Below are 15,017 nucleotides of genomic sequence, written 5' to 3'. Positions count from 1 at the left end.
ATAGATTCCTTCTCCAATTTCAGTATCTCCCATATGATATATGATATGATATTTATAATGTACATTTTTATTTCCTGCGTGCAGTACCTTACACTTTTCTCTATTAAATGTCATTTGCCATGTGTTTGCCCAGTTCTGAATCTTGTCTAGATCATTTTGAATGACCTTTGCTACTGCAACAGTGTTTGCCATTCCTCCTACTTTTGTGTCTTCTGCAAATTTAACAAGTTTGCTTACTATACCAGCATCTAAATCATTAATGTAGATTAGGAATAGCAGAGGACCTAATACTGATCCCTGTGGTACACCGCTGGTTACCACACTCCATTCTGAGGTTTTTCCTCTAATCAGTACTTTCTGTTTTCTACATGTTAACCACTCCCTAATCCATGTACATGTGTTTCCTTGAATCCCAACTGCGTTCAGTTTGAGAATTAATCTTTTGTGCGGGACTTTGTCAAAAGCTTTCTGGAAATCTAAATAAACCATGTCATATGCTTTGCAATTATCCATTATCGATGTTGCATCCTCAAAAAAATCAAGCAAGTTAGTTAGACATGATCTCCCTTTTCTAAAACCATATTCACTGTCTCCCAGGACCCTGTTACCATATAGGTAATTTTCCATTTTGGATCTTATTATAGTTTCCATAAGTTTGCATATAATAGAAGTCAGGCTTACTGGTCTGTAGTTACCTGGTTCAGTTTTGTTTCCCTTTTTGTGGATCGGTATTACGTTTGCAATTTTCCAGTCTGTCGGTACAACCCCTGTGTCAAGAGACTGCTGCATGATCTTGGTTAGCGGTTTGTAAATTACTTCTTTCATTTCTTTGAGTACTACTGGGAGGATCTCATCCGGCCCAGGGGATTTGTTTATTTTAAGAGCTCCTAGTCCCTTTAACACTTCTGCCTCAGTTATGCTGAAGTTATTTAAAACTGGATAGGAACTGGATGACATGTGGGGCATGTTGTCAGTATCTTCCTTTGTAAAACTTGTGAAAAGTAATCATTTAATATATTTGCTATTTTTTTTTCTTCATCTACGATTTTGCCATTTGTATCTCTTAAACATTTAATCTCCTCTTTGAATGTTCTCTTGCTGTTGTAATATTGGAAAAACATTTTGGAATTGGTTTTAGCTCCCTTAGCAATGTTCATTTCTATTTCTCTCTTGGCCTTTCTAACTTCCTTTTTGACTTGCATTTGCAGTTCTGTGTACTCTTTCTGCGTACTTTCTTTTTGGTCCTTTTTTAAGCTCTATAAAGTGCCTTTTTTCGCTGAATATTTTTTTTAATTGATCTATTAAACCATTTTGGCAATTTAGTTTTACATTTAGATTTGTCTACTTTAGGGATGTAATTGTTTTGCGCCTCTAGTACTACATTTTTGAAGAACAACCATCCTTCTTCTGTGGGTGTTTTCTCTATTTTACTCCAATCTACTTCTGTTAGTCTCTGTTTCATACCTTCATAGTTTGTTTTTCTAAAATTGTAAACCTTAGCTTTAGTCATTACTTTTGGGGTTTTAAAAAACACTTCAAATGAGACCATGTTGTGGTCTGAGTTTGCCAGTGGTTCTCTGACCTCTGTTTTAGTTATTCTGTCTTCGTTATTTGAATCAAGGCATGCCTCCCCTCTTCGTTATTTAAATCAAGGCATGCCTCCCCTCTAGTCGGTGCCTTGACAAATTGTGTTAGGAAGCAGTCATTTGTCATTTCCACCATTTCAATTTCATCCTTCGCGCTACCCACCGGGTTTTCCCATTTTATTTGGGGGAAGTTGAAATCCCCCATTAGTATGGCTTCTCCTTTGCTACACACATTTCTAATGTCATTGTATAACAGATTATTGTGCTCACCGTCTGAATCTGGCGGTCTATAGCATGCTCCTATTATTATGCCCTTTGAATTTTTGTCCGTTATTCTGACCCATATTGATTCGGTTTTATTTTCTTTGTCCAGGTTTAACACCTGGGCTTCAAGACTGTTTCTTATGTATAGCGCTACCCCTCCTCCTCTTCTGCCCTGCCTGTCTTTCCTATACAGTGTATACCCATAAATATTATATTCGTCCCCATCACTCTCAGACAACCACGTTTATGTAACACCTATCACACCATAGTTACCTGTTAGTGCAGTAGCTTCAAGTTCTAGAATTTTGTTTCTGATACTTCTAGCATTTAGATAAATACATTTAATGGTTGTCTTACCTGAGTTGTTGTTCTTGTTTTGATGCGGTCTCCCTTCTGTTTTTTTGTTGATTTCTCCCCCCTTCCTTTCTAGTTTAAATGCTTTTGAACCTGCTCGAGGATCTTTTCTCCGAGTAGACTGGTTCCCTCGTTATTTAAATGCAGTCCATCCCGTCTATACAGATAGTCCTCGTTGTAGAATGTGGTCCAATGATCAAGATAGGTGAAGCCTTCCCATGTGCATCACGTCTTCAGCCATGCGTTTTGATTAATTATTTCCAGCTGTCCGTATGGTCCTTTGCAAGGTGCCGGTAGTATACCAGAAAATACCACAGATTTGGTTTTCTCTTTTCATTTCCTTCCTAGCTCTCTGAATTTGTTTTGCAGGGATTTTGGTCTGTCTCTTCCAATGTTGTTTGTACCGATGTGGACGACTACTACCGGGTCGTCTCCTGTTCGTTCTAGGAGCCTGTCCACGTTCTCAGTGATGTGCTTGACCGAGGCTCCCGGAAGGCAGCACACTGCTGTAGTAAGGGGGTCCAAACTGTGAATTGAACTTGCTGTGTTTCTCAATATGGAGTCCCCAACAATCATGGCCTCCCTTCTTTTTGCTGTCTGGTCGCCACTGTCAATGGGATCCTGGATGTTGTTCCTTTCATTCTCTTGCTGTTGGTTCTGCTCATCAAAATTCTGAAGTGACTAAAATCTGTTGGCTGTTTCGATTTCTGGTGGTTGTGTTTGACGAAGTTTCTTTTTTTCCCTGCTTCTGCCTACCTAAACCCAGATGTTCTGACCTTCTATCTCCCTGGTGGCTTTCAGTCTGTTAGGGGTGATGCAGACTTCCATGAATTGTGGGTGTGCCAGTTCCTCAAGATCCTGTTGCTGTCTCACTTCTTCCAGCTCAATTTCTAGCATACTTACTAGTTTATGCAAATCCTGGATCGCGCGGCACTTTACGCACACTTGGTTTAGCTCCGCTGGGTTTTCTCGGATTTCCCACATCAAGCAGGTGTCACAGATTACTGGCTTGAAGACCATGTTGAGGGTTTTTTTTAAGTTTAGTTTCTTCTGCAGCTGTCAGCCTGCTTTCAAACTGCTTCTAAACTGCTCTGTACTTTTCGACGGCTGTACTTCTCCCACTCGCTGTCGCTGGGAAGACTGCCTCGTTTAACTGCGTTGTTCTGCTGTGCTGTTGGCTCCTCCCCCAGCCCGTGTCTCAGAACGGCGCTGAATTTGAATCAGCTGCTCCGAGTTTCAGCTTGTTTGTTTTCAGAAAAACACACACGGCTGTTTGACTTTGAGCTGCTGCTGTGTTTCCCCAATGTCCTCTGTTTTCTGATTAAAGCAATTCAAGATGCAATTTCTCCTTTCTGCTTCTAAACTGCTCTGTACTTTTCCATGGCTGTACTTTTCCCACTCGCTGTCGCTTCCACTCGCTGTCGCTGGGTAAATAATTATAAATAGAAATGGTGGAAATGACTTAAAGCTGTTATTGCAGCGAAAGGTGGCTCTATCAAATATTAATGTGTGGGGGTTGAATACATAGGCAAGCAAGATATTTCAGTTTTTTATTTTTCTTAAAAATATTTCCCAACACAAAACCAATTTCACCTTACAATAACAGATTTTGAGTTTAGGAGTTTTAAAATAAAATATCAAACAGAACGAAATTTCAATGTACCATTTGTAATTCAGTAATATGAGAGAATTGGTCAGGGGTCTGAATACTTTGGCAAGGCACTGTGTATATATATTGTGAGGAAAGCATAGCGGCGCCTTTAAGAAATGGCGGTGCTAAGGAAGAAACGACACAACCCAGAAATCCGAATGCCAATTAATTGGGTGTGGTTTCTGGGTTTAAAAAGAAGCAGGACAGAGACATGGGGAGGCGGGGAACACGGTCCTGATGTTCTAGAAGGAGATGGCGTTTAACTTCGATGTACTGAAAGACATCGTAAGGTAAAGTTTTCTTGTGTGTTAAAATATATAGCTGGTGTTGAATTTAAAACCGAGTGCGATTTTTCTCTTGTCGAGGTAGTCTTTGTTTTGGTTGTATTTTATTTATTTTTGTAAACACCCCCCCCCCTTACCAGGGTCATCGTGTTTTGTTCTCTTTCTTTGAACACACACACAGGGTCTGGGGTTCTTTTCAGGGTCTCAGTTTATTCAGCAAAATTAGTAAGAAGGATTTGAGAGAGAGGTAACACAAGGGAAGGGTACAAATGAATAGAGCAGGTGAAGATAGAAATAGGGTTTTGTTTTAAAGATAGGTGAACAATCTTATACAGAGCAAGAGGGTGGTGGCGGCCTCTGTAAGAAACAGATACACATTTTCATTCAGGGCCTGCCATCTCCCCACGTGTTACATCATCTCTTGTCAAACAGTCAAATTTAACATGTTCTATACACACATTTGACTAAATCAACAATAGCGAAATCATACCTTTATTACGTGAAAGTATACACCCCTGCTCTTTTTCTTTTCAGGTTTCCCAGAAAATCTGTGCAAACAGTGCTTCAACACAGCTCTTTCTCCATCCAGAGATATTCGCGCTCTGCTGAAACTGTTCTGATGCACTCTCTTTTAACTCGGTGTCTTAAAGGGATAGTCCTGCATTTGGCCGATATATAAAAAAACACTTTCTTTTGTCGGGTGTTATCTGAAGTAGGATTTCTTAACAAAAAAAAAAGAAACTTGCGGTGTTTGGCGCTGTATGGTTGTGCGCCGCCACAACAAGAGTGTGTGACTTTATTCGCTTTATAACCTGGAGGGGTTTAACCATTTACATAGAGCAGAGACGGAAAGAAAAATAACCAGAAAGAACAGACTCGTGAGGCTGGATGTGTAAACGTGATTTATTTTTAAAACAGGCACAATACATTGGACATATGGTAAACACAGGGACAATGAACGCTGGCTTTTAAAAGGAATACAATTTACTTCCGTGGACGACCGGGAGTTGGCTGCCGGAGTTCCGTCTCCACAGCCTGAATATAACTAATTCCATCTTCGTTCTCTTCCGTGGACGTCTGGGTTCGTATATGTTGTGTTCCAGGACAATTTCAGCAGAAGAAGCTTGTGTCATACTTACCTGTGTTTCAAGATAACTCCAGGAGAGGGAGTCTGTTTTATGTTCACCTGTGTTGCAGGACAACTCCAGCAGAGGGAGCATGTTTCGTATTTACCTGTGTTTCAGGTCTACTCCAGCAGAGGGAGCTTGTCTCATACTTACCTGTGTTCCAAGATAGCTCCAGCAGAGGGAGCTGGTCTGGTATCTACCTGTATTTTAGGACAACTCCTGCAGAGGGAGACTGTCGTGTGCTTACCCGAGTCACCGGAACACTCCAGGAGAGGGAGCCCATCCTATACTTACCTGTGACTCAGGACAGCTTCAGGGAAGAGAGCTGACCCAATCCTTTCCTAAGACTGACTCACTTCACTCAAGGGATCCTGGGACTACGCATCTATCTTCACGCTACGAAGTAGCTTAGAGAGGGTTGAAGAAGTAAGTTAGTCAGTGGCCTGGACAGGGTGTGAACTTTAACAGAAACTGTTTAATTTGTTGTAAATATTGTAAATAAACGTACTTGCCTGCAAACTTGTTGCGTCAGTGCCTGTTGGAGGAGCGTGGCTACTGGTCCTTTTACACTATATATATATATATATACACACACACACACTGTTGAACCCTTACCTACTATGTTGATTATTATTATATTGATTTGATTGACAACATTGGAAATCTACTAAGTATTTATTTATTTAGGGAGTGGCTTCATCGCAGTATTGCTTACCTTTTTTTAATATTTCATTAACTGTTGGTCCAGAGACCATTATTTTTTTTGTTTTTTGTTTACAGATCAAGTCCTAAACTTTAAAGAGATGGATGCTTCTGTACAAAATAAGAGTGATTAACTGTGTTGATTTTTCGTAACATACACTGCTTGGAGGTATTTAAGATGTTTAAGGGTAAAAGTTACAAATCAGAAAAGAAAGTTACATCAAAGAACTATTTTCAGACGTCACAGAGAGCAAAACCAGGGGCAATGAGTGGATGCTTAACAAATTCTGAATTGAAGGGAGAAGCTTGTTTTTATTTTGTTTAATTTTTTCACAAAAAAAGGTGGTCAGGCTCTGGAACGGTTGAAGCAAGTCAGCAAGAAAATTCAGACTGCAGAATACTGATTTGTTACAGCAAGTTTGCCATTGTAAGAATGGATATTGATAGGCCACTTTCACTCAATGTCAGCATATGTATTCAGCAAGATGTTGCCTGTATAAACTAAAATGTAGCACAGTGCATGTTCTTCAAAGTAATCCACAATTGTTTCATTGAAACAAACAATTTTTCATAAATACAAACATAAATTATCGTACACAAGTTTGATATGAAAGCTGAACTTTATCACTGAAGTCAGCCTTATGTGATTTTGAAATGCTACTTGCTATATTTACTATTACTTAATCCAAGTTAAAAAATAAAAATTTTGGTGGGAATTGAACTTGAATTCGTTCAAGGCCCTCTGGCAATATTAACCTGCTAACTTCTTATTTCATTTTTAATAACTGTCTGATACTCTCTCTTCCTTAGAGTTTTTGGTAGTAATAAAACATCTTCATCTTTCTGGATGTTTTTTTTTTTTTTTTAATTTATAATTGTTAGCTGATGGTGCACAGATCACAGATCAAACCAATATGTTAGCTTAGGGAGAATTGATTGTGAGTGTTTATAAATTTGGCCCCTCCTCTAAACACCTTTTTAATTTTTAGATTTTATTTGAAACTTGGGCAAAATATATAGATTGACCCTCCATCCCATATTCAAAGTGGGCGGGCACATGCCCCCTATGCCCATATGGGTTAGGTGCCGATGTACATTATATACATGTATAGAAGGTTATGGATGTAAGCCCGGTTCCCTGAAAGAGAAGATGACCGCTAATTTGCATACTTTCTGGATATGCCTGCTTGTCGCAGAGCATTTTATATCAAAGATGCCGGTAGGCCCCTCCGCAGAGTGACGTCCTCAGTCCCGCCTCACTGAGGTAATAAATAGACACTGCATGGAGATCTCAGCCTCTTTTGCTTTGAACCCGCGAATGTGAGTGATGCGACCTCATAAGGTTGGCAGTCATCTTCTTTTTCAGGGAACTGGAGTGACACTCGTAACCTATCATTCCCTTTCAATTCGAATATGACTGCCAAATTGAATACTTTTGGGAGGGAGAATGAGCAAACAGCATCTAAGGGACATCTATCTCAAAAACCAGATTCTCTTAGGCCATCTGGGGGCCACCAGGAGAACTGTAGCTTCCTCTCTCCTGACCTTCTCGAGGAACGCAAGGAGCGGCGGTATATTCAGAAAAGAATAAAGGCGTCGTCGAAATATTACAGAGTGAGATGGATTGCTCTCAGCTCGTGCAGGGACGACCAGGATCCAAAGACTCTGCCCAGACCACCCCCCCCCAACCGGAGTTGGATGCGTCTGTCATCACCACTTGACTTGTAAATGACTCCCATCCTTACGCCTTTGCTCAGGTGAGGGGCTTGCCTCCACCAGTGTAGTGCTGTCCAGTGCAGATGAGACACTGTCAGCCGTCGTTGTCTGTCGCGCTTGGGGTGTAGCCGAAAGGCACTGAATCACGCTTGAAGTGGGCACATGTGAAGTAACCCCAGTTGGATAGCGGAGAACAACACTAATTGCACAGTGAACACTGGTTGAAACAGAGCCAGGAAGTTGCTAATAGCAGCTACGCTGTCGTCCAACAGTTAGGCTTGCATTGCAAGGGAATCCAGCCGGAGACCCAAATAGACCATACTCTGCACCGGTGTTAATTGGCTTTTTGCATCGTTGAGGGTGAGACCCAGACTCGACAGATGCTCCGTCACAACCTCTGTGTGGGCCACTGCTCCTTCCTGGGACGGGAACAAATCAGCCAGTCGTCCAGGTAATTCATCACCCTGATCCCTTTCAGCCGCAAGGGCACTAGGATGGCATCCATTTTGAAAATGTGCAGGGGGTTAAGGAGAGGCCGAATGGCAACACAGAGAATTCGAATACGCTCCCCTGAAAGGCAGAGTGTGACAGAAAGAAAGGATCCAAACTGGAAATCTCCCTCCCAACCAAAAGGGTGTTGTGTAAGGTTGGTGGTAAGCTTTCTCCTAGATGGACAGCTTTGACAGTAAGCGGAAACCAGAAGGTGACCATATTAGGGGGAGCATTCACGGATATAACCTTGATCCCTCGAAAGGGAGGCGGTCCCTTGGAATTGCAGTGAATTGCAGTGAGTAGCCGATGTGTACGGGGGCGAGCACCCAGGAGTCTGAGGTGCAAATACTCCAGTAGTGTGAACGGGTGGGTCTCGGGTTGCAAGCCTTCAGGGCCCCTGCTGGGGTGGAGGCTTCCTGGAGCGGTTCCACTGGAACTGTCTCCATGGGCGCTGGTGTACTGGGGCCCCATGTCCAGCATTCCCCCATCCTTGCTGCTGGCTCCTTGACACTTAGACCTGGAGGTGGTGCCTCAGGTCACTCCGTGGTGCCGTAGGGACCAAGATAGTCCAGGTTACTGTGGTAATTGGCAGACGCCAATGCCTCAAACTTCCCCGTGCTGAGGCATGGGAGGGGAGAATCTCAGCTACCTTCTGGAATGCCTTTCGCTTTCTATGAGAAATCTGTAGCAAGGTGCTCAAAACTGCGTGTAGCTCCAAAGCTAGCGGTTCAGGAAGGGTAACCAAGTGTAGCATGCTGTCCAGGTAGCGTGTCAAAAGGCCTCCTGTGTTAGCCAGGTGCATGACCTGTGCTTCTGCGGCGGATGCCTTTTTCAGGTGAGCTTCCACAATCCTGCATTGGACATTAGGGCATACAGGATCTTTGGACAGGTGTCCCACAAGGGGAGCTCGCATTAGGGCAGCTATGGTGAAGTCCACCAGAGGGAACTGCACGAGCCCTAACCCCTCCACTCTCTCCATGGAGGCAAGCACAGCTGCACTCTTGGACATGCTGGGTACTGAGGCGTTGCCAAGAGGATTTGACCTCCAGGAAATCTGAGAATGCTGGAAAAGTCTTGGGAGTCAAAGTCTGCACTGGTCTGAAAACAAACCTGTTCTTCAGAACTTGACTTCCAGGGTACCTGGAGGAAGTTGGCTGCCCTTTCCATCAGTGCCCAAACCGAGGTTTAGGACGCTGGAATCTCAGGCTCCAAGGCCAGCTTGGAGAGGGGGCGTTACCCGAGTCAGGTCTGGGTCCTGAGTCTTCGTCCGCAAGAAGGACTCCTCATCCCAGGAAACTGCTAGGGAGAGCACACCTTGTTCCTCCTCACTAATCACCATGTCCTGTTGGTCAGCCTTTGAAGCAACCACTGGTGAAGCCAAGGTATGCTGTGGGACAGGCTCTGGTGGAGTTGGGGCAGGTGCAGGGGGACCTGCTGTCTGCTCAAGTGCTTGAGTATTTGGGCCATTTGACCCTTTAACTTGCCTGGTCCACATTTCTAGATCTCTTCCTGCCCCTTGTGGGAAATTTAGACCGACCGCAGGAGCGCTGTGGAACCTGCGCACAAGATTACTTTGCGCAGGACTCGGAGGGTGGGGAGGGGAGGCCTGGGATTCACAGACTGACAATGGCTCCCCTAGGCTGGCTGCAGGGTTCTCACTTGAGAACAGCACCATTCTTTTTTGAAGTGTGCTCTCCCAGCACAAAACAAGCAGGACAACCTGTCTTCCAAGGCAGCAGAGGCAAGCTCGATGCCCAGGCACCCTACACACAGGGTGTTTGTCCTGAGGAGACAATTTCTGCTTACACGACATGCATTGGTGGAAAGCTGACATCACAGTCGGGGGTGGTTAGCTCTGGGGCGTCGACACAGCCAAAGCACAGAGGCACCGAAAAACCTAGAGGGGATTGCTGGGTGAAGCACCACAGGTGTCAAAGCAGCGAGGCAATGAGTCGTCAAGGCACCGAGGGTGTCGAAACACCGAGGTACCGAGGCTATGGAGCACCAGGGGCCCGATGGTCTCGAGGGTAGTGGGCAAAAGGCCAAAAAAGACCTCAAAGCGTCGAAGCATTGAGGCGTACAGTCCTTGAGGTGCCAGGGGTGTCGAAGCACCGAGGCTATGGAGCACAGGGGCAATGAGGCCACCGAGAGCAGAGCTCAAGAAACCTCAAGGGCGGTGAAGTGCCAAGGTGTTGAGTCCTCGAGCCACCAAGGGCGTCGAAGCACCGAGGTACAGGCTTTGGGGCAGCAAGCCACCGAAGGCACTGCTGCACAGGCTTGAAAAACTTTGAGGAGTCGAGACGGCGAGGCGCTAGCTCTTGAGGTACTAAGGAAGCTGAAGCACTGCGGCACCAAGATTGTGGAGCGTCGGGGCACAGGGTTCGAAAGGCTCAGAGGCATCGAAACGCCGAGGCATGTAGCTCTCGAGACACCGAGGATGCAGAAGTACCATGGCACTGAGGTTACAGAGGCTCTGAAGCACTGAGGACCCAAGGCCTTGACACGGGGGAGCTGAAGCACCAAGGTTGCAATCACACAACCAGGAACAGCGCATATGTTTTTTTTTTTTTACACACTAACACACCTGTTTATGGATGAGTGGTGATGCGCATGGTCTGCTCAACATTAAGGCCAAGGCCTAATCAAGGAGCGTGTGGTTTATATTTTTATTTTTAAAGCGCAATGAAGTAGAAGACAGACACTCCACAGCAAGCTGGAGTGTTGTCTTTTTTTTTTTTTTTTACTGTAACAGTAAAAACAATAGCAATCGGTGGCCTGTAGGGGCGCTAGGTCACACACACTGAGTGGGTATACTGAGGTCGCCCAGAACCCTCGCGTCAACAGCAGCTGCAGAGCGAGGCTGGACTCGCTCAAAGGTTGTGTTCTCCCTTCGCTCTTTTTTTTTTTTAATTATTTTTTCCGCATGAAGCAGAGGAAATTATAATAAGACCGTGCAGCAAGCTGCAGAGATTAGAAGCAGGCTACAATCGCTGAGCGATGTAGGCTGATGAAGATTTTTTTTACATTTTTTTTAAATGAAACGCAGTTGTGTATGCATGAGCTCAGCCTTCAGTTGCCGAGCTTCTGATTCCTGGGAAGTGGCAAGCGTACTTTTAGCAAATAATTGCAAGGGAACTTACAAAAACTCAAAGGAGCGCTAAAGAATCAATCACAACTGGGTAAAAAGGGTTAGAGTAATACTCATCACTTTACCTACCTGTTTGTGAAAGGCAAAAGAGTCTGAGAGCTCCTGTCAGTGAGTATTTATTACTTGGATGAGGCAGGACTGAGGACGTCACTCTGCAGAGGGGCCTATCGGCAGCTTTGATATAAAATGCTCAGCGAATACCTGACAAGCAGACATATCTCGAAAATATGCAAATTTGCCATCATCTTTGATTGAAAGGGAACTAACAAGTACAAACACAAATGACACTTCAAGCCTACAATGTACATACTAAAATAAAGACAAAAGTAGATGTCAACATAAGAAAATAAATCCCAACCAATATATATAGATGGCTTAACCTACCCCGTCCCATCCAAACAATAATATATATTTTTTTAATCTGTGCATCCAATTTTTTACCCACACGCCAGATAAGCATAAATCAGCATTGTAGTGAAGTTGTCTAAATAAAGGTACATTCTGCATGACAAAATGTACAATTTTAAATGAAGTTGATCAATTATACATAAAATACATATTCCCATTATTTTTTTTATTTGCATTTGGCTGCTGCTCGCTGGTGAGAGAGCCACCTCCCTGTATGCTAGAAGTTTCCATAACAGTGTATTATGCATCCGTTCATCTTTCTTGATCTCGTTAACATGCATTTTGTTTAACGAGTTCCCCTTATTGAAGCTACTGCACTAACAGGTAACTATGATGTGATAGGTGTTACAGAAACGTGGTTGTCTGAGAGTGATGGGGACGAATTTAATATTTGTGGGTATACACTGTATAGGAAAGACAGGCAGGACAGAAGAGGAGGAGGGGTAGCGCTATACATAAGAAACAGTCTTGAAGCCCAGGTGTTAAACCTGGACAAAGAAAATAAAACCGAATCAATATGGGTCAGAATAACGGACAAAAATTCAAAAGGCATAATAATAGGAGCATGCTATAGACCGCCAGATTCAGACGGTGAGCACAATAATCTGTTATACAATGACATTAGAAATGTGTGTAGCAAAGGAGAAGCCATACTAATGGGGGATTTCAACTTCCCCCAAATAAAATGGGAAAACCCGGTGGGTAGCGCGAAGGATGAAATAGAAATGGTGGAAATGACAAATGACTGCTTCCTAACACAATTTGTCAAGGCACCCACTAGAGGGGAGGCATGCCTTGATTTAGTCTTTTCAAATAACGAAGATAGAATAACTAAAACAGAGGTCAGAGAACCACTGACAAACTCAGACCACAACATGGTCTCATTTGAAGTGTTTTTTAAATCCCCAAAAGAAATGACTAAAGCTAAGGTTTACAATTTTAGAAAAGCAAACTATGAAGGTATGAAACAGAGACTAACAGAAGTAGATTGGAGTAAAATAGAGAAAACACCCACAGAAGAAGGATGGTTGTTCTTCAAAAATGTAGTACTAGAGGCACAAAACAATTATATCCCTAAAGTATACAAATCTAAATGTAAAACTAAATTGCCAAAATGGTTTAATAGATCAATAAAAAAAAATATTCAGCAAAAAAAGGCACTTTACAGAGCATTAAAAAAGGACCAAAAAGAAAGTACGCAGAAAGAGTACACAGAACTGCAAATGCAAGTCAAAAAGGAAGTTAGAAAGGCCAAGAGAGAAATAGAAATAAACATTGCTAAGGGAGCTAAAACCAATTCCAAAATGTTTTTCCAATATTACAACAGCAAGAGAACATTCAAAGAGGAGATTAAATGTTTAAGAGATACAAATGGCAAAATCGTAGATGAAGAAAAAAAAATAGCAAATATGTTAAATGATTACTTTTCACAAGTTTTTACAAAGGAAGATACTGACAACATGCCCCACATGTCATCCAGTTCCTATCCAGTTTTAAATAACTTTAGCATAACTGAGGCAGAAGTGTTAAAGGGACTAGGAGCTCTTAAAATAAACAAATCCCCTGGGCCGGATGAGATCCTCCCAGTAGTACTCAAAGAAATGAAAGAAGTAATTTACAAACCGCTAACCAAGATCATGCAGCAGTCTCTTGACACAGGGGTGGTACCGACAGACTGGAAAATTGCAAACGTAATACCGATCCACAAAAAGGGAAACAAAACTGAACCAGGTAACTACAGACCAGTAAGCCTGACTTCTATTATATGCAAACTTATGGAAACTATAATAAGATCCAAAATGGAAAATTACCTATATGGTAACAGGGTACTGGGAGACAGTCAACATGGTTTTAGGAAAGGGAGATCGTGCCTAACTAACTTGCTTGATTTTTTTGAGGATGCAACATCCATAATGGATAATTGCAAAGCATATGACATGGTTTATTTAGATTTCCAGAAAGCTTTTGACAAAGTCCCGCACAAAAGATTAATTCTCAAACTGAACGCAGTTGGGATTCAAGGAAACACATGTACATGGATTAGGGAGTGGTTAACATGTAGAAAACAGAAAGTACTGATTAGAGGAAAAACCTCAGAATGGAGTGTGGTAACCAGCGGTGTACCACAGGGATCAGTATTAGGTCCTCTGCTATTCCTAATCTACATTAATGATTTAGATTCTGGTATAGTAAGCAAACTTGTTAAATTTGCAGACGACACAAAAGTAGGAGGAGTGGCAAACACTGTTGCAGCAGCAAAGGTCATTCAAAATGATCTAGACAAGATTCAGAACTGGGCAGACACATGGCAAATGACATTTAATAGAGAAAAGTGTAAGGTACTGCATGCAGGAAATAAAAATGTACATTATAAATATCATATGGGAGATATTGAAATTGGAGAAGGAATCTATGAAAAAGACCTAGGAGTTTTTGTTGACTCAGAAATGTCTTCATCTAGACAATGTGGGGAAGCTATAAAAAAGGCTAACAAGATGCTCGGATACATTGTGAAAAGTGTTGAATTTAAATCAAGGGAAGTAATGTTAAAACTGTACAATGCACTAGTAAGACCTCATCTTGAATATTGTGTTCAGTTCTGGTCACCTCGCTATAAAAAAGATATTGCTGCTCTAGAAAGAGTGCAAAGAAGAGCGACAGAATTATTCCGGGCTTAAAAGGCATGTCATATGCAGACAGGCTAAAAGAATTGAATCTGTTCAGTCTTGAACAAAGAAGACTACGTGGCGACCTAATTCAAGCATTCAAAATTCTAAAAGGTATTGACAGTGTCGACCCAAGGGACTTTTTCAGCCTGAAAAAAGAAACAAGGACCAGGGGTCACAAATGGAGTTTAGAAAAAGGGGCATTCAGAACAGAAAATAGGAGACACTTTTTTACACAGAGAATTGTGAGGGTCTGGAATCAACTCCCCAGTAATGTTGTTGAAGCTGACACCCTGGGATCCTTCAAGAAGCTGCTTGATGAGATTTTGGGATCAATAAGCTACTAACAACCACACGAGCAAGATGGGCCGAATGGCCTCCTCTCGTTTGTAAACTTTCTTATGTTCTTATGTTCTTATGTTCTTATCTAGTCGTTTAGATAAGAAGTGATGTATGTGACCTATGACAATTAAGCTTTTTAACAAGAAATACTTTAAATATTAATAATTTCAAAGTATTAACTGATTGAATTGGAACGGATTGAATTGATGAACACATTTCATTTGCTACTGAAGTTCTCGTTACTATACAAAGAGTTTGATACAATAACACTGTTTTT

The sequence above is a fragment of the Polyodon spathula genome, chromosome 13 (assembly GCF_017654505.1).
Source record: "Polyodon spathula isolate WHYD16114869_AA chromosome 13, ASM1765450v1, whole genome shotgun sequence".
NCBI classification, from domain to species: Eukaryota; Metazoa; Chordata; class Actinopteri; order Acipenseriformes; family Polyodontidae; genus Polyodon; species Polyodon spathula.
Note: the sequence above shows the minus strand (reverse complement) of the source record.